This window comes from Ovis aries, chromosome X (genome assembly GCF_016772045.2).
Source record: "Ovis aries strain OAR_USU_Benz2616 breed Rambouillet chromosome X, ARS-UI_Ramb_v3.0, whole genome shotgun sequence".
In the NCBI taxonomy this organism is placed as follows: domain Eukaryota; kingdom Metazoa; phylum Chordata; class Mammalia; order Artiodactyla; family Bovidae; genus Ovis; species Ovis aries.
In genome coordinates, this window is record NC_056080.1 from 5,704,626 (window position 1) to 5,728,608 (window position 23,983).

At 49.8% G+C, this 23,983-nt stretch overlaps 1 long non-coding RNA gene across 2 annotated transcripts in view; it reads left to right on the forward strand.

The window, feature by feature from the left end:
- The window catches only part of LOC105605321 (uncharacterized), a 28,697-nt gene extending 7,016 nt beyond the window's left edge, over window positions 1–21,681 (forward strand). The window contains exons 2-8 of one of the 2 annotated variants that reach the window (XR_009598917.1): window positions 1,060–2,447; window positions 9,083–9,685; window positions 10,763–11,001; window positions 11,153–18,170; window positions 18,271–18,368; window positions 20,580–20,894; window positions 21,182–21,681. This is a non-coding gene — a long non-coding RNA (uncharacterized LOC105605321). Of the gene's footprint in view, window positions 1–1,059; window positions 2,448–9,082; window positions 9,686–10,762; window positions 11,002–11,152; window positions 18,369–20,579; window positions 20,895–21,181 lie in introns of both variants that reach the window. The other variant, XR_009598918.1, reaches the window with a different exon arrangement.
- The last annotated feature ends 2,302 nt before the right edge of the window (window positions 21,682–23,983 follow it).

Here is a 23,983-nt window from a genome sequence, read left to right on the forward strand (position 1 = left end):
CATGGCCAAGTCGCACATTGAAAGAAAGAAAAAAATTCGTCGTTGCCTAATCTGCCCACAGAAAGGAAGAAAGTTTACTCGAGAGTCATTTGAACTTCCAGCGTATCAGTCGTTTGTATACAAAGAATCTGCTGACATAGCCCGTTGTGGTTTTGTGCCTGATTAAAACAACTATAGAAATTAACAAGAAACACAAGCAGAGTTCTCTTCTCTATTTATGCAGGAAATAACCCATTCACAATTGAGAACTATTTTGTGTCGGGCCTGAAGGGCCTTTTTTTTTTTTTCCCCCTCAAATCATGTCCACGAGAGGGCAGATGAAAGTCTTTGCCCGGTTGGGGGTGGGGGGTGGGGTGGAGATTTGAGAGGTGTTTTTATGTGTTCAGCAGATGCCAGCCAATTGTCTTTAAGTCACTTCCTTATTAGGCTTTCACTGGTGGTCCAGCAGCTAAGACCCAGCTCCCGAATCCAGGGGGCCTGGGTTTAATCCCTGGTTCAGCGAACTAGATTCCACATGCCACAGCTAAGATGGAAAATCCTGAAGACCTCAGCTGAGTCCAAGCACAACCAAAGAAATAAATTTGTTGTTGCTCTTGAGTCGCTCAGCTTTGTGCAACTCTTTACGACTCCTTGGACTGCAGTACGCCCGGCCTCCCTGTCCATCACCAGCTCCCGGAGCTTGCTCAAACTCATGTCCATCAAGTCACTGATGCCATCCAACCATCTCACTCTGTCGTCCCCTTCTCCTCTGCCCTCAATCTTTCCCAGCATCAGGGTCTTTTCCAATGAGTCAGCTCTTCGCATCAGGCAGCCAAAGGATTGGAGCTTCAGCTTCAGCATCAGTCCTTCCAATGAATATTCAGGACTGATTTCCTTTAGGGTGGACTGGTTTGGGAGACATAAATAGTTGTTGCTTCAGCCCTCCTCATCTGGAGTACTTTATTATGACAACCCTGGTAACATCTCTAAGCGTGGTCTCCGTGTCCCCAGGAATTCGACCGCTTTGTGGCTTCTTAGCTTATTTGGCGGTAAAGTGATGCTCGAAATAATGTTTTTCAGAGACTTGGTGCTATTGCGGAGGAAAGACCCGACCTTGAAGACATTCAACGTAGCCAGTCCCCTCCTTCCAGCTGAAATGAGGACAAGAAGTTTTGACGCTGCCTGGAAATCTTAATGTCTCACCTGCAACCCCGGCTCATTTTCTTTGCATTTGGGCAGCAACTGAGAAGCTGTGGCTGGCTTCTGATTTTTCCATTCTGCCTGTACTTCATGAGATGCTACGATGAACTGATGGAAGTATTTTTCTTGGTGGAAAAAAAAACACAATTTTGTTTTCTTTCTTTAAATATTCAATGCAGTTTCTAGTCTGGCTGAGGAAAGTGGAAAATTTTAGGCGGTGGTCCCAGTGTTTCAGACCATTTCCAAACTCTCGCTCTTGAATAAAAACAGTGTCGGTTTTTTTCTGTGATTGTTCCAGACTGGCTTTCCCTTTTCATCACATTCTCCGGGTCACGGATAAGGCTGGACTTTCTTTGCATGCCCGCTGTGTTTCGCTACCTTCAAAACATGTTCTTAGGGTTTTTACGTGAAGTGACATTTTGAAACAGCCCTCCTCGGAGTCGGCGTGTCCTGTTTGCACACGTGCCCCGGGGGAGGGTCTAGGCGTTTAGCGGCCCCTGGTTCTTCTCTCACCTGGGATGCGCTTGTATTGCGCGGGATGCACGGACCTCAGCAGGACAGGAAAGCAGCGTTTTGCCAGTAAAATAAACGCCCTTGTCTTTCCAGTTCACACTGCGTAGGATTTAAGGTGGGCGGCTTAAGACGCCTTGCCCGAGCTCATCAAGTACGAGACAGATGTGCAGAGCCATCCGGAGTGTGTGGGAGCATTGCTACATTACTGCAAAAAAAAAAAAACCCACAAAAACGGAATACCCTCGACTTAGCACGCATGTGCTCAGTTTGTGTTTCGTTGGCGTCTGTCTTCCAGTATTTTCCTCCTGAGAAAATCCATTGCAATAAACGCGCCGTACTTTATCGGGCGCTCAGACCTGAACGCCATGCCCACCGGAGATTCAGACGGTCCGATGGAAATTGTACTGACGTTTATTGGACATACAGACGGTCTGATGGAAACTGCAGTGGTAATTTAAATGCAGGCGGATGAAAGCTGTAAGCATAAGAAAAGCACAGAGAGAAGTCCCTTTCCCCTGAAGTCTCTGGGGTGGTCAGTAGGGAACTGGTGTGCTCCACCGTCTTTGCCCTCTTGCACACCCGTTCTTGTAAGGATGTTCGCACTTACTCCTTGTGGAAAGTTGGCCTCGTTACCTGATCTCGGTGCTTCTGTTCCCTTAGGCATCAGCGGGAGATGGTACAAGCCCATCCCAGGATGTTGGTACAAGCCCATCCCAGGATGTAGGTGACTTCACGGCGTACCCAGTCTCTTAGAGGTTAGTGACGCGTCTTTATATACTAGGAAGAGCCAGTGGCTGCTGTCTTCTGTCTGTCTCGTCTTGTCTCTCTCTCAGCATGTTAGATTCTGCCGTCTTGTTCACCTAAGAAAGTGTGATTTGGTCAAAATTCACACTAGAGAAAAGTCTTGCTGTTTTTGCAGACTTCCCTGAAGTATACAGGTGATGTAGTTCGTTTCAGGTGTACAGGTGATTTAGTTATACATTTCAGCGGGTAAAAAACCTGCCTGAAATGCGGGAGACCCGGGTTGGATCCCTGGGTCGGGAGGATCCCCTGGAGGAGGAAATGGCAACCCGCTCCAGTATTCTGGCCTGCAGAATCCCACGGACAAGAGGCGCCTGGAGGGCTACAGTCCACAGCGTGGCAAAGAGTCAGACTCGACTGAGAGACTGAACAGCAATGGTCAACCTAACACGTTCCTCACGTCCAAGCTTTCTCAACTCCTCCTACTAAACCCCGCACCCGTTTACGTCAGAAACAAATCTTCCCCGGTTTTGACTTGGCTCTTTGAAGTGAAATGCGACGCGTCTGTCCAGCGGATATTGTTCTGGAGGGCGCATAATGATTTCTTTTTTTCTTTCTGAAATGTGTGCTCGCCAGCTAGCCTAAATCGTGACTTCAGCCCGTGACAGGGGGGAGCTCTTTACACACTCGGCACTTTGAAACATCGTCCAGAGAATGTGTTTCCACACTTTCCAGGGTCAAGCAGAGGACAGACCCAATACCCTGAAACGTAACGGTGCTTTCAAAGGCATCAGCAAAGCACTGTGCGTGCTGCGTGCTGGTTCCCTCCAGCGTGCGTGCGTGCTGATTCCCTTCAGGCGTGTCCGACTCTTTGCAACCCCGTGGACTGTAGCCCACGAGGCTCTTCTGTCCATGGGATTCTTCAGGCAAGAAGACTGGAGTGGGTGGCCATGCCCTCTTCCAGGGGATCTTCCCAGCCCAGCGATCAAACCCAAGTCTCTTATGTCTCCTGCATTGGGAGGCGGATTCTTTAACCACTAGCACCACCTGGGAAGCCCGTCACTAACGGTCACCAGGTGAAAGTGTCCATCACCACGTCGTGTCCGACTCTTTGCGGCCCGTGGACTGTAGCCCGCCACATTCCTCTGTCCATGGGATTCTCCAGGCAGGAATACTGGAGGGGGTTGCCATTACCTCCTCCAGGGGATCTTCCTGACCGAGGGATCAAACCCTGGTCTGCAGATTAGCAGGCACACTGTTTATCGTCTGAGCCACCAGCAAAGACCCCCAACAGCCACCAAAACAACCGGTAACTATTGGATATTGGATGAAAACCTATTCTGCTTCTGCCATTTAGTTCAGAATCCTTGAGTGGATGTGGTTGGCCAAATAACTGAATAAATCCTCCCCCGACTCCTGTCCCCAAATGTTGACGCACGAATACTTAGAACTCGTGAATATGTTACCTTACGTGTCAAAGGGGGGCATTGCGGATGTGACTCATTTAAGGGTGATGAGATGGGGGACTGCCAGTGGGCTTACTCAGGTGGTTCCATTATGTCACGGCCGGGGTTCTTGCAGGAGGGTCGCAGGAGCGTGAAGTCCCAGAAGGAGATGGGAGGACAGAAGTAATAGGGGGAGAGATGGAGAGAGATCGAGGCCGAGACGCATCAAGACACATAGATGGGAAGAATCTGTGCTCCTGCTTTTGAAGGTGGATGAAGGGCCCATGAGAGAATCCATGCATGCTGCTGCTGCTGCTACTAAGTTGCTTCAGTCATGTCCGACTCTGTGCAAGGCATGAGGGCCCCCTTAAAGCTGGGAAAGACGAGAGGACAAGACGGCTTGAAAAGAGGAAAGATAACGGGAGGGAAGAATCCAGTGTCTCTCCTGGAGTCCACTTCAGAGGCTCTTTCTTAATGTCGTTTCAAACACTGTATACACGTGAGCTTGCTCAGTCGTGTCCGACTCTTTGTGACCCCAGGTGCTATTTCTCCATCACAGGGGTTTTCCAGGCAAGAGGACTGGAGGGGTTGCCACTGCCCTTCTCCAAGGGATCTTCCCCACCCAGGGATCGAACCCAGGTCTCCCGCATTGCAGGCGGACGCTTTACCCTCTGAGCCGTCAGGGCAGCCCCCAGACATTGTACACGTGTATGACCTGAATCTGAGCCAACTCCGGGAGGTAGTGGAGGACAGAGGAGCCTGGCGTGCGGCAGTCCGTGGGGTCCCAAAGAGTCGGACACCGCTGAGCAACTGAACAACAACCTCCACGTCAGCGTTATCCGTTCACCTCCTGATGGACACCTAGGTTGCTTCCGTGTCTTAACTGTCGTAAATAGTGCTTCTGTGAAGGTTGGGGTGTGTGTTTCTTTGTGAACCATGGTTTTCTCTGAATATAGGCTTAGGAGCGGGATGCTTGCGTCATCGGTCAAAGACGTGGCTCTCTTGCTGCCAAGAACAAGGAGCGAGGTGAACAAGCTTGGGGCATTTTAACCTTGGACATCCTCACTGTTTGGTGAATGTAATCTCAGTGTAGATGAAGCATAAAACTTATGTTTGCTTTAAAAAAAAAAAAAAAAGCATTTACAAGGTTGATACATTCAGCCCAGTTGTACATACCGAGAACACAAACACCGTTTGCCTCCAGCCTCGTAGAACTGAGATTTGTTGTTATTCAGTTGCTTGGTCGTGTGTGTCTGACTCTTTGTGACCCCATGGACTGCAACACACCAGGCTTCCCTGTCCTTTTCCATCTCTGGGAGTTTGCTCAAACTCATGTCCATCAAGTCGGTGGTGCCATCCAACCATCTCATCCTCTGTCGTCCCCTTCTCCTCCCGCCATCAGTCTTTCCCAGCATCAGGGTCTTTTCCAGTGAGTCAGCTCTTCGCATCAGGTGGCCAAAGGATTGGAGCTTCAGCTTCAGCATTGGTGCTTCTAATGAGTATTCAGGGTTGATTTCCTTTAGCGTTGGCTGTTAAGATCCCAAACAAGTTGGTTGACAGCAGCGTCAAGCCACATGAAATATCATTTAAGGAGCAGAACACGTCGGCCGTGATTGGTCCAAGGCGAGTTTCTGGTTCAAGTTGTAACGGGAGTTTTTTCTTTTACTTTAGAGGTGAACAAAGCCCGCGTGTTTATAGATCTTTAGAGACATGAGGTTATCTTCCTTTATAGATCTGAAGTTTCCAGAAACTAGAGTCTGACTGATAATACTCATGGGAAAAGTAGACGCTTTTATCATCTATAAACAAAATCGCACAGGGTAATTTCAGATCAAGTGCCAATATCTGGATGCTTTCAACAAAACCCTCTTCTTTCAAAACAAACCAAACATCTTAAAAGCCAAGCGTGCTTTATCCTCAGATGATCTCAGAATATTTCTATTTCCCCATTTGACTGGCCTTCTTTCAAGTGAATTACTCATATAATGCCGGATTTGGGATTTATCTTTCCAAAATGTGGTGGTGGTTTTTTTTTTTTTTTTATTGCCTACGTAAACGTGTTTGCATTTTCTCATCCCCTTCAAGCGATGAAATAGTGCATCGTCTATCGTTAATTCAAAGGAAATACTTGAAAAGATGTTGCACATCTGACCGTGTTTGGACTGATCCAAAGTTCTGAATGACTTAGCAGGCAAGCCTGGCTCCCCTTCCCCGGTTGCTGAGACTTTTCCTCTGTACGGATACCAGCTCATGGTCCAAGCGTTCTATGATTAGTTTCCAAGGGCCAGAGCAAGGATTGACCAGCTGTGTGTAAAAATTTCCAGAATCGCTTGTCTCCAAGGCAACCCGTCGGATGTTGTGATGACTTGGATGGCCCAGACATTCTGCTCTTGGGTTGGACGATGGTTGGGCTTGTTGCAAACGCTGTCACCTTCTGTAGAGTTTGTTGTAAATCCATCTGTGTCCCAAGGATTAGGTCAGATCAAGGTGCAACGACGTTCTGGTCACTAGAAAGGCCTTCCTGTGTCTTTCTGGACCCACTGCGGTTTTTGTTTTTTGGGGGGGAGGGGTGAAAAGCTCACTCCTTTTCCTTAAGACTTTATATTTTATTTTATTTTTGGCTGTGCTGGGTGTTTGTTGCTGCTCAAGGGCTTTCTCCAGTTGCAGCATGCGGGGACTCTTCTCCAGTCATGCTGTATAGGCGTCTCACTGCAGTGGTTTTTGTTACAGAGCACACCGGCTCTGTTGCTCCACAGCACGTGGGGTCTTCCCTGACCAGGAACCGAACCTGCGTCCGTTGCGCTGGCAGGCGGGTTCTTCACCACTGGGCCACCAGCAGGGCCAGCCCATGAGCACACTCTTCAGGACCCGACTTGGAATTCTTGACTGTGATGACCACTTTTTACATGAGGTGCCCCGGGCTCTGAACATCCCACGTCTGGTCCATACCTCGGAACGCAGTACTCCTCCGGGTTCCGAGTCTTCCTTTCATGAAGCTGTCTTTCTACCAGCATTATACTTGTTCAGTAACCTCCAGTTAGGGTTTGATTAGATGCACCACTGAGTCAGGGGACGTGAGTTTGAGCAAACTTTGGGAGATAGTCAAGGACACAGGAGGAAGCCTGGAGTGCTGCAGTCTATGGGGTCGCACAGAATCGGACATGACTGAAGCGACTTAGCAGCAGCAGCAGACCTGCTTAGGTTGGTTTCATTTAACCTTTAATATAATTCTTTCAATTCGGGGGGAATTTTCAGCTGTTAACGGAGCAAATATTCTTTTCTCCTTCTCTTCCATTCTGTCTCTTCTCTCTGGGGCAGTCATTGGATTCCTGCTACAGTTGTATCACACAATCTTCTGGATATCTTTCAAAAGCCTCTTCGGAGGAGCACCTTTTTCAGTTGCATTTCTGGTTCGCCAGTTCTCTTAAGTAATGCGCGCTCTATAATTACCCCACATGTTGAATTACTCATCACAACTTTTCTTAAAAACATTTTCTCTTTTTGCCTACCCCAAGGCTTGCAGAATCTTAGTCCCCCAACCAGGGACTGAACGCAGGCCACAGCAGTGAAAGTTCAGAGTCCTGACCACTGGATCGCCAAGGAGCTCCCCTGCCAAGCGCTTTTAAAAAGAAGAAGAAGGTTGATCTGTACTGGTTTTCTAGATTCCACAAATGCGTGTTAATACGTGACTTTCTTTCCCTTTCTGACCTACCTTCCTCTGTATAACAGACTCTAGGTCCGTCCACATCTTTACAGGTTACTTGGTTGCGTCCCTTTTCGGGGCCGAGTAATACTCCATTGTATAAATGTGAGGTCCATCCACATCTCTGGAGATTTCTCAGTCGCGTCCCTTTTCAGGGCCGAGTAATACTCCATTGTATAAATGTGAGGTCCGTCCGCATCTCTGCAGATTATTCAGCTGCGTCCCTTTTCGGGGCCGAGTAATACTCCATTGTATAAATGTGAGGTCCGTCCACATCTCTGCAGGTTACTCTGTTGTGTTCCCTTTCGGGGCTGAGTAACACTCCGTATTATAAGCGTACCACGTCTTTTTCATCTGCCCCTCTGTCGATGCACACTTAGGGTGTTTCCATATCTTGACGGTCATAAATTGTGCTGCATTGGACATTGGGGTGGGTGTGTCTTTGTGAATTATGGTCTTCTCAGGGTTTATGTGCCCAGGAGTGGGATTGCTGGGTCATATGGTAGATCTCCAGCTGAGGGCTTCCCTGAAGGCTCAGCTGGTAAAAAAAATCCCTCTGCAGTGCGGGAGACCTGGGTTTGATCCCTGGGTCGGGAAGATCCCCTGGAGGAGGGAAAGGCTACCCACTCCAGTATTCTTGGGCTTCCTTGTGGCTCAGCTGGTAAAAAATCCCCTGCAGTGCGGGAGACCTGGGTTCGATCCTGGGTGGGAAGATCCCCTGGAGGAAAGGCTACCTCCAGTATTCTTGGGCTTCCCTTGTGGCTCAGCTGGTAAAAATCCCCTGCAGTGCGGGAGACCTGGGTTCGATCCTGGGTCGGAAGATCCCCTGGAGGAGGGCCACTCCAGTATTCTTGGGCTTCCTTGTGGCTTACCTGGTAAAAAATCCCTCTGCAGTGCGGGAGACCTGGGTTTGATCCCTGGGTCGGGAAGATCCCCTGGAGGAGGGAAAGGCTACCCACTCCAGTATTCTTGGGCTTCCCTTGTGGCTCAGCTGGTAAAAAAAATCCCTCTGCAGTGCGGGAGACCTGGGTTCGATCCCTGGGTCGGGAAGATCCCCTGGAGGAGGGAAAGGCTACCCACTCCAGTATTCTTGGGCTTCCCTTGTGGCTTACCTGGTAAAAAAAAATCCCTCTGCAGTGCGGGAGACCTGGGTTCGATCCCTGGGTCGGGAAGATCCCCCTGGAGGAGGGAAAGGCTACCCACTCCAGTATTCTTCCCTGGAGAATCCCATGGGTTGTATAGTCCACAGGGTTGCAACGCGTCAGACATGCCTGAATGAGGTTCACTCTCACTTTCCAATTAAAAAAGAGAAAGAAAAGGATAAGCAAAAGATGACATGACCTCTCCCCATAGCATCTTAATGCTGTGAGACCATCTCCGACAGAGGGTCAGTCTGGGAAGAACGGAACCAACCGCCTCCACGAGGTGGCTTTTGCCGGCAGACCTGTTAGTGACAATGTTATTTTAAATGTTCTTCTTTTTTTTTTTTTTTTTGTTAAAGTCCAGCCCCATCCGACATCTGGTATTGATTGTAACGTTGATGGAAGCGCAGGAGGAGAAAAGGGCAGAGCAGGGTGTCGGGGAGACGCCCCACCCGGCGAGAAGTGGGTGGCACAGTCGCGACGGGTGGGGCAGGAGACGTCTGTGGTCAAGACGTGAGTCATGAAGTCGGCCGATGGGGAGCCCAGAAAGGAGGACAACCCTAGGGTCCGGGAGGGATGACCGGCTGCCCAACACTGGACGTAGGGCTTAGGAAGACCTGCCGGCAACTCGCGGTCTAAGACAGGCGTGATGCACGTTGAGTGATGCTGAGCTCCTAAAGATGACCGCCTCGCCGAGAGTGGTCCCCCTTCTCATCGGCCTTGATGATGATTGCAAGCGTTGCTGGCTTTTACCCTCCTCTGTGCTAACTAAGCTGTGAGGCTTCTCCTCTTTTCCTCCTTTTTTTAGCTGCACAGAATTCCCAAAGTCCTGTCGCCCTGCAGGAATCAGATTGATGTCATCTCAGCCTCACCATGTGCTTTTTATTCATGATGGAAAGTTTCCTTCCCCGCACCAAAGGAGTTTTTCGAGAGGCTGTACGCAAAACTGTTATTAAAAAATGGTAATGATAATAATATTGACCTGTCTCTATGGGGAGAATCATCTGGAGCTATGAAAAGATACATGAAACGTTCCTTAACATGAGATCTTAGGCTCTTTCTCTCGGACGTTCCATCCTCTTCAGTAGAACCGTCTTCTCTCAAAAGTAACGAGAGTGAAGCCTACAGCATCTCATCAGGGCATCTTGAATTCATATGGAGAGGCTGTGGATGTGTCCGTTATTTTTAAAATGTGCTCAATGGACAGATTCTGGAAGCTCCAGATGTGAGAAGTTTAAAAAAAAAAAAAAAAAGAGTGTTTCCCTTGGAATCCTGACAGAATCTTTTAGGATTTGCTCATCTTTCTTACTTTAGCTTGGCGTGTGTGTTAAGCTGTGTCCAACTCTCTGCGACCCCGTGGACTGTAGCCCGCCAGGCTTTTCCGTTTGGGGGGGTTTCCAGGCAGGGATACTGGAGTGGGTTGCCATTTCCCCCTCCAGCTTCTTTTGTAGCAGTGTTTATTTGCTACTTTGAGAGAGGCTGGTTATCTTGAAGGTGTTGCTATCTTTCAATGGCTGTTACAGCTTTTCTTTTTTCACCTGGAGAGTGAACATCCGTTTGCCTTTATTTCTTTATTGTTGCCTGTACTGTGTCTTCATTTGCTGGGCATGGGCTTTTTTCTCGTTGTGGCAATTGGGGGCGACTCTCTAGTTGGGGTGCCTGGGTTTCTCACTGAGGGGGTTTCTCTTCTTGTGGAACAAGAGCTCTGGGGCGCGCGGGCTTCGGTAGTTGGTAAAGAACCTGCCTGCCAATGCAGGGGGCGCAAGAGAGCTGGGTTCAATCCCTGGGTCGGGAAGATCCCCTGGAGGAGGAAGTGGCAACCCACTCCAGTCTTCTTGCTTGGAGAATCCCCTTGGACAGAGGAGCCTGGCGGGCTGCAGTCCACGGGGTTGCAAAGAGCTGGACACGACTGAGTGACTAGATGTCAACAACTAGTCCCCCTTCGTCTCTGCTGGGACCTCTCAGAGACGTCTGTAGACTCTGAAGGGCAAACTCCCGAGGCTCGTTTTCACTCTAACCCGGCTTTGTTTCCATTCCAGCAGAGAAGCAAGGCGGTCACGACCCAGCCATGTGCCCATCTGCGCTACACAGTGATGGGACTGGTAATCATTAAAAAAGCGTCACCCTTCACAATTGTGACAGCTTGTTTCTCTCGTGGCCTGAGTCCCTGTCCGAAAACATACCAGGTCCCAGTCTCTACAATCTGGGAACGTGACGTTTGTTGGAGAAGAAGTCTCTGCAGAGCTCAGCCCTGCCTGAAAATCCCAAGCTATTCAAGGTTAGAATTTTATTTATTATTATTTTTGGGGGGGCTTTTATGTATTTACGATTTAATTTTTATTGAGGTATAGTTGGTTTGCCATCTTACATTGCTCTAAGATGCAGGACATAGTGATTCGTAATTGTTACAGTTTATACTCCATTTACAGAGAAGCCAATGGCGCCCCACTCCAGTACTCTTGCCTGGAAAATCCCATGGACGGAGGAGCCTGGGAGGCTGCAGTCCATGGGGTCGCTAAGAGTCGGACACAACTGAGCGACTTCACTTTCACTTTTCACTTTCCTGCATTGGAGAAGGAAATGGCAACCCACTGCAGTGTTCTTGCCTGGAGAATCCCAGGGACGGGGGAGCCTGGTGGGCTGTGGTCTATGGGCTCGCACAGAGTCGGACACGACTGAAGTGACTTAGCAGCAGCATCCTCCATTCAAGGTATCATAAAATACTGATCCTGTTCCCTGTGGTGGACAGTGTAGCCTTTAGCGTGATCTTCCAAGCACAATGTATCCTTCCAGCTTACCTATTTTATACACAGTGGTCTGTACCTTGCATTCCCCGCCTTCCGTCTTGACCCTCTCCCTTCCCTCTCCCCTTGGGTAATATCTGTGGGTCTTTTTTCTGTGTGGATGCGTTTGTTTATTCTTAGATTCTGCATGTGAGTGATAAGGTACACTGCCGTTCTCTGACTTCACGTAGTGTGATCGTCCCTGGGTTGATCCGTGTTGCGGCAGATGGCATTTGTCCGCCCTTTTTCGTGGCTGCGTAATATTCCACTGCGTATATAACGTACCACATCTTCCTCATCCACTGACCTGCTGCTGGACGTTTTCACTCTTGTACCCCGTGCTGCCGTGAGCATTGAGGAGCATGCTGTCTTTTCGAATCAGTGTCTGCTTTTTCTTTTAACGCACACCCGATTTGAAAAGCGATAATGGAAGTGAGCATAAAGGGGGAGAGGCCTTTCCAAACGTGCTCTGAGAACAGAGCTGTGATGTCGCCCGAACCTTCTGGTCCTTGATTCCTGAATTCTGACCCTCCAGGAAGTTCTTGTCCATCCAGACGCCCCGCCCTGCCCAGGCTGTTGCCTGGGAACCAGGAGGCTCTGAAAATGCTGAGGGATCGAGGCGAGTCACCAGCAGAAACTGGAGACACTCAACCTTTAGATTCAGGTCAGCGCTCCTCTGTGTCAGTGGAGAGCACAGCGTCCCACGTCCGTCTGGTGTGTCTGCCGAGCAGGCCGGGCAGGGAAGCACACACAGCCTCTGCCAAAAGACGTCGATGACGGATGAGGTCAGCCTTGAGAATGATTTTCCAAACGCATTGGAGCTCCAGATCATCCTTTCAGTGTGGAAAGCCGAGAATTCCATTATTAACGGCCTGGAGACCTTTTCTTCTAGGAGCAAATGAAAAGATGCAATAGGAGGTGATGTGGAGTCCCCTCACTGAGAGGGATGAGGGCTTGCTTTCAGAGGTGTCAATCCTATTTATGGTGGTGGTGGGGGAGGGAGGGAGCGTCATCACTTCTTCCAAAGTGGCTGTGCCGGCAAACTGAGACTTTCTAAAGCATCGGGTTCCTAAGTTTTGATATGCAAGACGTCCCCGGTGGCTCAGGGGTAAATGCACCTGTCAAAGCAGGGATATGGGTTCGATCCCTGGGTCAGAAAGATTCCCCTGGAGGAGCGCACGGCACCCCACTCCAGTATGCTTGCCTGGAGAATCCCAAGGACAGAAGAGCCTGGCGGGGCTACAGTCCCTGGGGTCACAGATAGTTGGACATGACTGAGCGACCTTCACTTACTTACAAGAGTTGTAGGAAACTTATGATTCTTTTCCCCCAGCCCCTCCCTCTCGTATCTGGAATGAGTACCAACGGCTGCCTTCACCTAGGAGGTGATGCTGTCATTGTTGAGATGCTGGGGGGAGAACCCATCTTGTCTTATTAGCAGGAGATGACACCTACTTAGACCAAGAGGGGATGTGGCCTCTGCTGTGTGTGGATGCTTCCCTCTTTGTCTCAGTCTGTGTGTCTCTGTCTGTCTGTCTGCCTACCTAACTGGCTATTGTATCCATCTGACTATCATCTGTCATATCTCCCATCTACCTTATCTACCTAACTACCCACCTAACTACCTGTTGTATCCATCTGACTATCATCTATCTTATCTCCCACCTACCTTATCTACCTAACTACCTGCCTACCAGTATCTCTCTGTCATCTTGTGTAGCGTCTGTCTACCTGTCCATCTCTCTCTCTTATTTTTCTGTCTGAAAGTTACAGTGAAGTCGCTCAGTCGTGTCCGACTCTTTGCGACCCCATCCGGCAGCCTACCAGGCTCCACCGTCCATGGGATTTTCCAGGCAAGAATACTGGAGTGGGCTTTCTCCAGGGGATCTTCCCAAACCAGGGATCGAACCCGGGTCTCCTGCATTGCAGATAGACACTTTACCGTATCTATTAATAGTTGCCTACCTGTGTATCAGGCTTCCCGGGTGGCTCAGCTGGTAAAGAATCTGCCTGGGTTTCTTTAATGATGCGGGAGACTGGGGTTCGATTCCTTGGGCTGGAAAGATCCCCTGGAGAAGGGAAAGGCTACCCACTGCAGTATTCTTGCCTGGAGAACTCCGTGGGCTGTATAGTCCGTGGGGTCACAAAGATCGGACACAGCTGAGCGGCTTTTGCTTTGCTTCACCCATTTATCATGCCTGTCTATCATCTTAACCGTTATTTCTCTTATCTGTCTGTCTGTCTGTGGCTCTGTTTGTCTATCTACCTGCCTGTCATATCTATCATCTTACCTACCAGGTGTCTTGTCTGTCTGTCTGTCTGTCTGTCTGATCTAATATCTGTGTCTGTGTATCTGCCTTTGTGTATGTGTGCTTAGCCGCTCAGTGTGTCCGACTCTCTGTGACCGCATGCCCTGTAGCCCCGCCAGGCTCCTCTATCCATGGGGATTCTTCAGGCCAGAATACTGGAGTGGGTTGCCATGCCTTCCTCCAGTTGGGGGGATCTTCCCAACCCCACGGATGGAACCCAGGTTGCCCACTCCTCCAGTGGGGGGGGATCTTCCCAACCCCACGGATGGAACCCAGGTTGCCCACTCCTCCAGTGGGGGGATCTTCCCAACCCCACGGATGGAACCCAGGTTGCCCACTCCTCCAGTGGGGGGGATCTTCCCAACCCCACGGATAAAACCCAGGTTGCCCATATGGCAGGCAGATTCTTTGCCAACTAAGCCACCAGGAGGCCCAAGAATATTGGAGTGGATAGCCTGTCCCTTCTCCAGGGGACCTTCCCAAACCAGGAACTGAACTGTGCTCTCCTGCATTGCAGGCGGATTCTTTGCCCGCTGAGCTTTCAGGGCAAGCCCGTCTACCTATCCACCTACCTGCTGCTGCTGCTGCTAAGTCGCTTCAGTCGTGTCCAACTCGTAGCGACCCCATGGACTGCACTCTACCAGGCTCCTCCGTCCGTGGGATTTTCCAGGCAAGAGTACTGGAGTGGGGTGCCATCGTCCTTCTCCAATGCATGAAAGTGAAAAGTGAAAGTGAAGTCGCTCAGTCGTGCCCGACTCTTCCTGATCCCATGGACTGCAGCCCACCAGGCTCTTCCGTCCATGGGATTTTCCAGGCAAGAGCACTGGAGTGGGTGCCATCGCCTTCTCAGACCTACCTACCTACCTATCATCTAATATCTATGTATCTCGTCTCTGGGACCTGAGACGCCCACCATCCCTAGAGACGACCCTCGCTCTCCATGATTGTCTCCTTCCTGACGCCACGGCCGCTTCCATGACCCGCCTGTATTCTCTCAGCTCTCTTCTTGGAGATGTTTCCCCATCAATCACCTCCTTAACGCTCCTCCTAAATCACCCACAACGCCATCCCTCTGGAAGGCACCTCAGGCTTCAGGGCTGCCGTTGGGGTTTAAGTTCTTGCGAAATGGATATTTACAGTAATCCATTTAGCAATTAGGATTATCTCCGTTTGTGGGAGCTTGGCAGGGAGAGGACGCAGCGGCCTGGACACTGCGCGGGAGGAAGAGGGATAGCCTGAGGTTTCCAAAAGGAGACGACTCAGACCCATGAAATGGGTGCAGAGCACGGCTGTGTGATGCTACTTACAGAGGAGAAGTGCCTGGGTCGGGAAGATCCTCCGGAGGAGGGCATGACAGCCCGCTCCAGTGTTCTTGCCTGGAGAATCCCGTGGACAGAGGAGCCCAGGCGGGCTACAGTCCATGGGGCCGCAAAGAGTCGGACACAACTGAGCAACTAACACTGCTAATACAGGGGAAAAGGGATTTCTTTACGGACACGCCTGTTGATGGCAACAGCTGGGGTCTGTCGGGGGAGGCGTGAGCGCTGCAGATGAGGTGTCCCCAAAGGTGGAAAAATACCAGGAGATGACGTGTGCGGAGTCTTCCGTACGAGACTTCTGCATAAAAGGTGTCATTCCAGTGCCATAGACAAGGAGCAGCCGCTTGTTCTGAAGATTTCTGCTTGAATTCCTTGGAGCGAAAGCTATGACAAACCTAGACAGCGTATTACAAAGCTGGGCCGTCACTTTGCCGACAAAGGTCTGTATAGGCAAGCTATAGTGTTTCCAGTAGTCATGTGAGAGTTGGACCATAAAGAAAGCTGAGCACCGAAGAATAGATGCTTTTTTAAAAAAATTAATCAATGAATTTTGTTAGCAATTTTATTTTGTTTTGTTTTTTATTGTTTTAATTTGTTTATTTTAATTGGAGGCTAGTCCCTTTATAATATTGTAGTGGTTTCGCCATACATTGACACGAATCAGCCTTCTGTGGTGCTGGAGAAGACCCTTGAGCGTCCCTTGGACTGCAAGGAGATCCAACCAGTCCATCCTAAAGGAAATCGGTCCTGAGTATTTATTGGAGCTGAAGCTCCAATCCTTTGGCCACCTGATGGCAAGACCCAACTCAGTGGAAAAGACCCTGATGCTGGGAAAGATTGAACGTGGGAGGAGAGGGGGGCGACAGAGGACGAGATGGTTGGATGGCATCACCGACTCGATGGACATGAGTTTGGGTAGACTCCGGGAGTTGGTGATGGACAGGGAGGCCTGGCGTGCTGCAGTGCATGGGGTCGCAAAGACTCAGCCACCACTTGGCAACTCTGCAGTACCTATCGTCTATCTAGCTGTCTTTTTATCTATCTATCTGTCCATCCATCCATCATATCTATCTATGCAACCATCTGTCTACAGAGGGAGACGGAATCTCTTCTGAGTAGTTGGCACCCATGATTATGGAGGCCCAGACATCCCGCCATGTGCTGCCTGCAGGCAGTAGCCCCCTTCCCACTTGCCTGCCTGGACAAGAGAGGACTGAAAATTACTGCTCCGTGTCCCAGGCTGCTTGGACAGAACCCAGCACAGCACAACACCCGGAATCCATGTGGTTCTGCGGCAGACACACTTCCCGTGACCTCCATGAAGGGACTCGGACTGTTTCAGCACCGGTTGGCCCTCTGCGGCATGTGAGGGGGCCGTGTCTAGACAGCCTGTTTTCCCCGCATCCGAGCCAAGCCCACTGCACACGTGCGCCAGTTCTCTGGCAGCCCCGTCTTGCGCAAACATCCTTAATACCTGTGGTCTGTGAACTGGGAGTTCAAGATGGGTGACTTTTTACGGAGACGTCGAAACCTCAGACACTGAGTGGGATGATCAGTCTATGACATCAGGCCTCAGACTGTCAGGAGATCAGAGCGTCCACGGAATTGAAATGTTTTTTTCTTTTTTAAGGTTCTATTTTTTTTCCCTTGCACTGAGATGGTTTTGCACTCATTACAAGTCAAGCTGTTTCACAGATGCCCATTGCACGGAGAAAGGAAGCTGCCTCTTGTCACCAGCCAAGGGTCTCCGAGGATGATCGAAGCCCCCAGGGACGCTGGAGAAGACTCTTGAGAGTCCCTTGGACTGCAAGGAGATCCAACCAGTCCATCCCAAAGGAGATCAGTCCTGAATATTCACTGGAAGAACTGATGCTGAGGCTCCAATGCTTTGAACACCTGATATGAGGAGCCGACTCACTGGAAAAGACCCTGATGCTGGGAAAGATTGGGGGCAGGAGGAGAAGGGGACGACAGAGGATGAGATGGCTGGATGGCCCCAGTGACTCGATGAACATGAGTTTGAGTAAACTCTTGAGAGTTGGTGATGGACAGGGAGGCCTGGCGTGCTGCAGTCTGTGGGGTCACCAAGAGTCAGACACGAGTGAGTGGCTGACCCGCAACATCATGAACCACAAAGGCACATGGATACCCACAGAAAATTCTGTACGCCAGTCTAATGTTCTTCATAGAGCACAAATCCATTTATCCCAGACATGGTGCTCTAGAAGTTCTAAAAGCCCCAGTATGAAAGAGCTAAATCTATAAAATTGCCCCAAATTACTAAACACGTTTATGTACGCCTGCTCCTACACCAGCTATATAGGATAGCTGTAGAACTCTATAATATATTTATATGCATGTACCCTGGTGGCTCAGACGGTGAAGAATCTGCCTGCAATACAGGAGACCCAGGTGCGATCTCTGGGTCAGGAAGATCCCCTGGAGTAGGGCATGGCAACCCACTCCAGTATTCTCGCCTGGAGAATCCCATGGACAGAGGAGCCTGGCGGGCTGCAGCCCATAGGGTCACAAAGAGTGGGACACGACTTAGAGACGAAACACCACCAAGAATGTGCATATTCTCATTTTCCTACGTTTATTTTAACATTTTCTAGGTGAGCAAAAGACAGGAAGAATCAGGCTTCCCAAAAGAGGAATCACGTAGGTGAGTAACCCGTTAAAAAGTGAACCAATCATGTTTGAAAGTGAGAAACTTACTTTAAGATGCAGCTTGCTATCTTTGGAACTTTCTTTGGGATGCAGCTTGCTGTCTTCGGAGGTGCAGGAAAAGAAAACGTAAGTCGCTCAGTCGTGTTCGACTCTGCGACCCCATGGACTGTAGCCCACCAGGCTCCTCAATCCATGGGATTCTCCCAGGCCAGAATACTGGAGTGGGTTGTCATTTCCTCCTGCAGGGAATCTTCCCAGCCCAGAGACTAAACCTGGCTCTCCTGCATTGCAGGCAGATTCTTCACCAGCTGAGCCACTAGGGAAACCCAAGACATGGAACCACTTAAGAAGTCAGGGGCTGTCTTGGTGAGAGTGATGCGAACTGCCTTGATGAAGACGCCCCAGAATTTTGTCAACTTATCGCAGTTTCAGCTAACTTTTTGTTTCAATTACTTATCCGTTCCAGGTGTTCCTGCTTGGGTAGATTTCTTCCAAGTGGTGAGTGACAGGCCCAGCATCCTTGCCAACCTGGTCCTCTGCCATCTTCAACGCCTGCCTCCCAAGGTACTCCTGTTTGCCTTTCTTGCTTCCTTGCTGTTGCTGTTTATGTGTCTGTTGCTTGAACGCCATCCAGCTGAAATAGCTAAAACACAGGTGGTGTTCATCCTTCCTCTGGCCGGAACGTCACCACACAAGACACTTCAAACACTAAGAGCAGCTGGGATGTGTCCTCAAGCTGAGATGATGATCTAAGTCTGGTATCACTGAGTATGGTATCAGTGAGTGGCTACTGTGAAGATGAACGTGTCACTTACTCATTCGTGCCTGACTCTTTGCGATCTCGTGGACTCTGTAGCCCATCAGGCTCCTCTGTCCAGGGGGATTCTCCAGGCAAGAATATACAGGAGTTTGTAGCTATTCCCTTCTCCAGGGGGTCTTCCCAACCCAGGGATCGAACCCAGGTCATCTGCATTGCAGGCGCATTCTTTACGCTCTGAGCCACCAGGGAAGCCCTGTGCCCGTGGGTAAAAACCCTCTGTTGATGTATGTGCAAAGAGTGATCGCACTCTGCCCCTTGCCGCTAGTACTATACGTCGTACCGTCGCTTTGGAAGTCCACTGGGCGCCGTGTTGAAAAGCCGAAGGTGACCCAGAAGTTGCGCTCGTGGGTAGAAACTCTGGAGAGTCCCTTGCCTGTGTGTCCACGTGTTAGCCTGTTCTCAGGAGTCGTGTCTCTGATATGGAGACCTGCCATCCACCTGCGTGTCTGTGGGCAGGAGAGTGGAATATAAAGAGTGTGAAATCATTGCACAGTGGAATGCTGTACAGAAATGAAGCGAGGTGGCTCCAAATAGAAGCCACGCCCTCGGGGATGTTAAGCTATTTTTCTTTCATCCTCTCTGTTTCTTCATTTGCTTTGGTTGCACTGGATCTTTGCTGCTGTGTGGGGGACTTTGGTTGTGGCGAGCAGGAGCGGCCCTTGGTTGCGGCGCGTGGGTTCCTCTTTGCGGCGGCTTCTCTGGGTGTGGAGCAGCGCCTCTGGGTGCCTGGCCTCAGTTGCTGTGACGCATAAGCTAGCTTGCTGCACGGCATGTGGAATTTCCCCAAACCAGGGGTCAAACCCATATCCCCCCCCGCGGTGGGGGCACGCGAGATTCGTCCCTGGCATCTTGTTTCACAGCCTCCTTTGCCCCAGTCCCCGGGTCAGTAGCAGTGTGTCCCACGTCTGCAGTGTGGGAGCAGGCTGTCGACCGGTTGGACCAGGCCCACCCGCCCTGGGGAGGGCGGTCTGCTTTGCTCAGTGTCCTGGTTCTCGTGTTCATCTCATCCCACAAGGCCCTACTGTAGAGCACAGGAAACTACATTCAATATCCTGTAATACCCTGTGAGTGGAAGAGAGTCTGAAAAAGCGCCTGTGTGTAATTGAACCCCTTTGCTGTACCCTGGAAGCTAACGCGACGATGGAAGTCAACTATGGAAGTGCAGCGAAAATCAAAGCTAGGCGCTCAGTCGTGTCCGACGCTCTGCGACCCCATGGACTGCAGCCCCGCCAGGCTCCTCTGTCCGTGGAATTCTCCAGGCAAGAATGCCTGGAGGAGGGAACGGGCTTCCTCTTCCTGATCCAGGGACAGAACCCAGCGCTCCTGCATTGCAGGCAGATTCTGCACCGTCTGAGCCACCAGGGATGCCAACGTTATAAATAAATGACACTTCAGTGTGAAAAAATTTTAAAAACGTGAATCTCATTCAGAAACACCCTATACCAGACACACGTTTTACCAAATATCTGGGCACTTTGTGGGCCAATCAAGACACAGAAAATTAACCTTTATCATGTCTGATTGTGTGTGTCTGTGTGTGTCTGTGTGTGTGTGTGTCTGTGTGTGCACGCAGATGTATGCACGCGTCTTATAACGTGTTAAGCACCGAGCCAAATAAAAGCTTTAATTTTCGCTGCAAAATCTGTGTGCTCTAATAATATTCTACAGTCTTCCTGAAACAGCACTGGCAACGTCCCAGTATGGATTAAGTGAAGGATCTCAAAAAAGCGAGAGAATGCAGCTAGTTGGCTAGACAGTGCAGAATGCAGACACCCTTGATGCCACAGCAAAACTCCTAAAGGGCCCCAGGAAGTTTCCCTGTGTTCCTCTGCCTTCACGGTTGAGGAAGCAACGCCTTTTCCCGTCTCCCCATTACGGTCATGGAATTTGCAGGAACTGGTCACCGGCAGCCCTCGAGGCTGTGAGGTTCATAAAAATCTGTGTTCCTGTTTCAGGGACGTACATTGGCTGAGACCGCTTACCCTGCCTGGGCTCCATAGTAACCATGTGCGGGAGTTAATTTTAAGACAGGAGGTCCTCCTGGGAAAAAGCTCTCTGAACCGACAAGCCATCCCCCTACAGGGAGAGTTCTGGAAAGGTCAGAAGGAGACACCACGTGTCTTAGCATTTCCCAGAATCCTTCGTTCTGGCACCCTTCTTGGCTGACTGATGCATGTACCACCTGGAAGGACCTCGAGTCAGAATGACGGGACAGAGAAAACCCAGGAACTAATCCCATCACCGTAAAACCTGGGACCGTGAGCCACGAGGTACAGCCGTTCTCCCAGTTTCTTACCCCACGACTCTCCATCCGGGCTCCCCTTCCCAATCAACTCTCCTGCTTGGGCAGCTCATGTGTCCCCTCGGACAATTCTTTTCCAAGCATCAGGCGAGATCCCACTCTCAGACCCTGGAAGGGGAGTCCCCCCCTTCCTGTAACATTCCAAGTTCGGGTAAAGAATGCAGAGGCTTATTTCATTCCTTTGTTATGGCTGAGTAATATTCCACCATATAAATGTACCACACCTTTTTTTTTTTTTTAAATCCATTCATATAGCGATGGACACGCACGTTGCTTCTCAGCCGTCAAAGAGAATGAAACAGCGTCATTTGCAGCAACCTGGATGGACCTCGAGATGATCGTTGCTAAGTGAAGTGAGTCGGACTGAGAAAGACAAGGCAGCGTGTGATATCACTTATATGTGGAATTAAAAAAATAATAATAACACGGAGTAACTTAGAAAACAGAAGCAGACTCGCAGACACAGAAAACAAACGTATGGCTACCAAATGACAAAAGGGGGGCAGTAAATTAGGAGTTTGGAATTAGCAGACACACACTGCTATGTATATATCAATGAAATGAACAACCAGACCTACGGCATAGCACACAAGGGAACCGTAATCAATACCGTGGAATCCCCTAGGATGGAAAATAATATGAGAGCGAATATGCATATATATGTATACCTGAACCCTTTTGCTGTATTCCTGAAGCTAACACAGTGTGCTACATCAACTACCCTTCAATTAAGCAATAAAATGAGAAAAAAGATACTCAAACTCAGCTGATTCAAACTCAGCTGAATTTTTTTTTCTTTTTCTTTTTTTAATTTTATTTTTTTTTTTACTTTACAATACTGTATTGGTTTTGCCATACATTGACATGAATCCGCCACAGGTGTACGTGAGTTCCCAACCCTGAACCCCCCTCCCGCCACTCTCCCCATATCACCTCTCTGGGTCATCCCAGTGCACCAGCCCCAAGCGTCCTGTATCCTGTATCGAACCTAGACTAGCGATTCGTTTCTTACATGATGGTATACATGTTTCAATGCCATTCTCCCGAATCATCCTACCCTCTCCCTCTCCCTCAGAGTTCAAAAGTCTGTTCTCACAGGTGACCTCGGGCAAAAGAGAATTCCTCGCTGCTTTACCAGAAATGAAACCGCTGGCTTCAGAATTCAGTGCCACGAGCTAAATGTGTCTGAAGAGTATGGCCTCGTTTGGTTTCGTCAAGCAGCTGTTTTAACCACCCTGTGCATCTCAGACGTACTACACGGTACCCCAGAGTGCTTTTAACTTCGAAAGATGGACAGTTTCTAATTGTGTGTGAAGTCCAGATAACACATTTTTGCAGAGTCTGCGACAAATAGTCATCGCAGTCTATTCAGATGAGAGATTCACAGCGCCTAGAATCTTTAAGCGGTACGTGCGTGCTCAGTTGCTTCGGTCGTGTCCAACTCTTTGCGGGCCTGTGGACTGTATAGCCCCTCCAGGCTCCTCTGTCCATGGGATTCTCCAGACAAGAATACTGGAGTGGGTTGCCATGCCTTCCTCCAGGGGATCTTCCCGACCCAGGGATCGAACCCACGTCAGCCTGTGTCTCTAGCATTGCGGGGGGATTCTTTACCCACTGAGCCACCTGGGAAGCCCCAACCACTGTATCAGTTCTGTTCAGTCGCTCAGTCGTGTCTGACTCTTTGCAACCCCGCGGACTGCAGCACACCAGGCCTCCCTGTCCTTCACCAACTCCTGGAGCTTACCCAAACTCATGCCCATCGAGTTGCTGATACCATCCAACCATCTCATCCTCTGTCCCCCGCTTCTCCTCCCGCCTTCAATCTTTCCCAGCATCAGGGTCTTTTCCAAGGAGTCAGTTCTTCGCATCAGGTGGCCAAACGATCGGAGTTTCAGCTTCAGCATCCGTCCTTCCAGTGAATATTCAGGACTGAGTTCTTTTAGGATCGGCTGCGCCCACAAGTACTGCAGCAGCTTCTAATGTATGCCTTAGAGCCCCTGTGTCTATGTGTGACACACTAGCTTTGCCGTGACTTATGTTTCCAACCACAGCAGACTTTATGCCCTGCGGCGTCACCTCAAATCTTATCAGCGAGAATTCCACACAGCAAGCACCAGGGACTGCCTCTTTGCTTGGAAACTCTGAGGATGCACATGGCTGACTGATGAGCACCTCATTAGAGCTAATGAACTGTTATCCTTGGAAGAACCCTATAACAAGACAGCTCAATCTGTGAGTCATCACAGGTGTCTCCTCTGTGTCATTTAGCAGTCTCAAAACTTGGCAGGGACGATTCAAGACCGGAGTTCAGTCTGAAACGAAACGACGCACACCGTTTGCGATTTTTCTTGAATATGAGGCTTGGGGCTAACGAGGTGGATTCGCTCAGCCTACAAAAGCTCAGGAACCAATCTTATTTCTGATTTCCTAAAGGTAATCAACCCTGAATATTCATCGGAAGGGCTGATGCTGAAGCTCCAGGACCTTGGCCACCTGATGCAAAAAGGAGACTCATTGGAAAAGACGCTGATGCTGGGAAAGATCGAGGGTAGGAGGAGAAGGGGACGACAGAGGATGAGATGGCTGGATGGCATCACGGACTCGATGGACGTGAGTCTGAGTGAACTCCGGGAGTTGGTGATGGACAGGGAGGCCTGGCGTGCTGCGATTCATGGGGTCACAAAGATTCGGACACGACTGAGCATCGAAACAATAGCAACAGCAACCCGTGATAAGGACATACCCCAGTGTTTCGTAAGATGATAACTGATGAACGCGTTCCTGTTAATCAGCATTCATGTATTTATCTTCATGGGCAAGACCTCTCGTAACAGATAGACCATTTCTTGAGTTGGACGATGCTGTACCTTTTCTAAACTCACATTTTCCATGTGAAATCTCAAGTGTATTTTGGTGCTGCCAAAATAATAGAACATCGCGGCTGATGGTGGAGGGCTGGGCTGGTCAACTGGGGTTCTGAGCAATTTAACAAGCGTTTGTGTGTAAAGGTCTGAACCGCTGTCGGGTCATTCCTGTGCTTTCTGCTTTGTCCCGCAG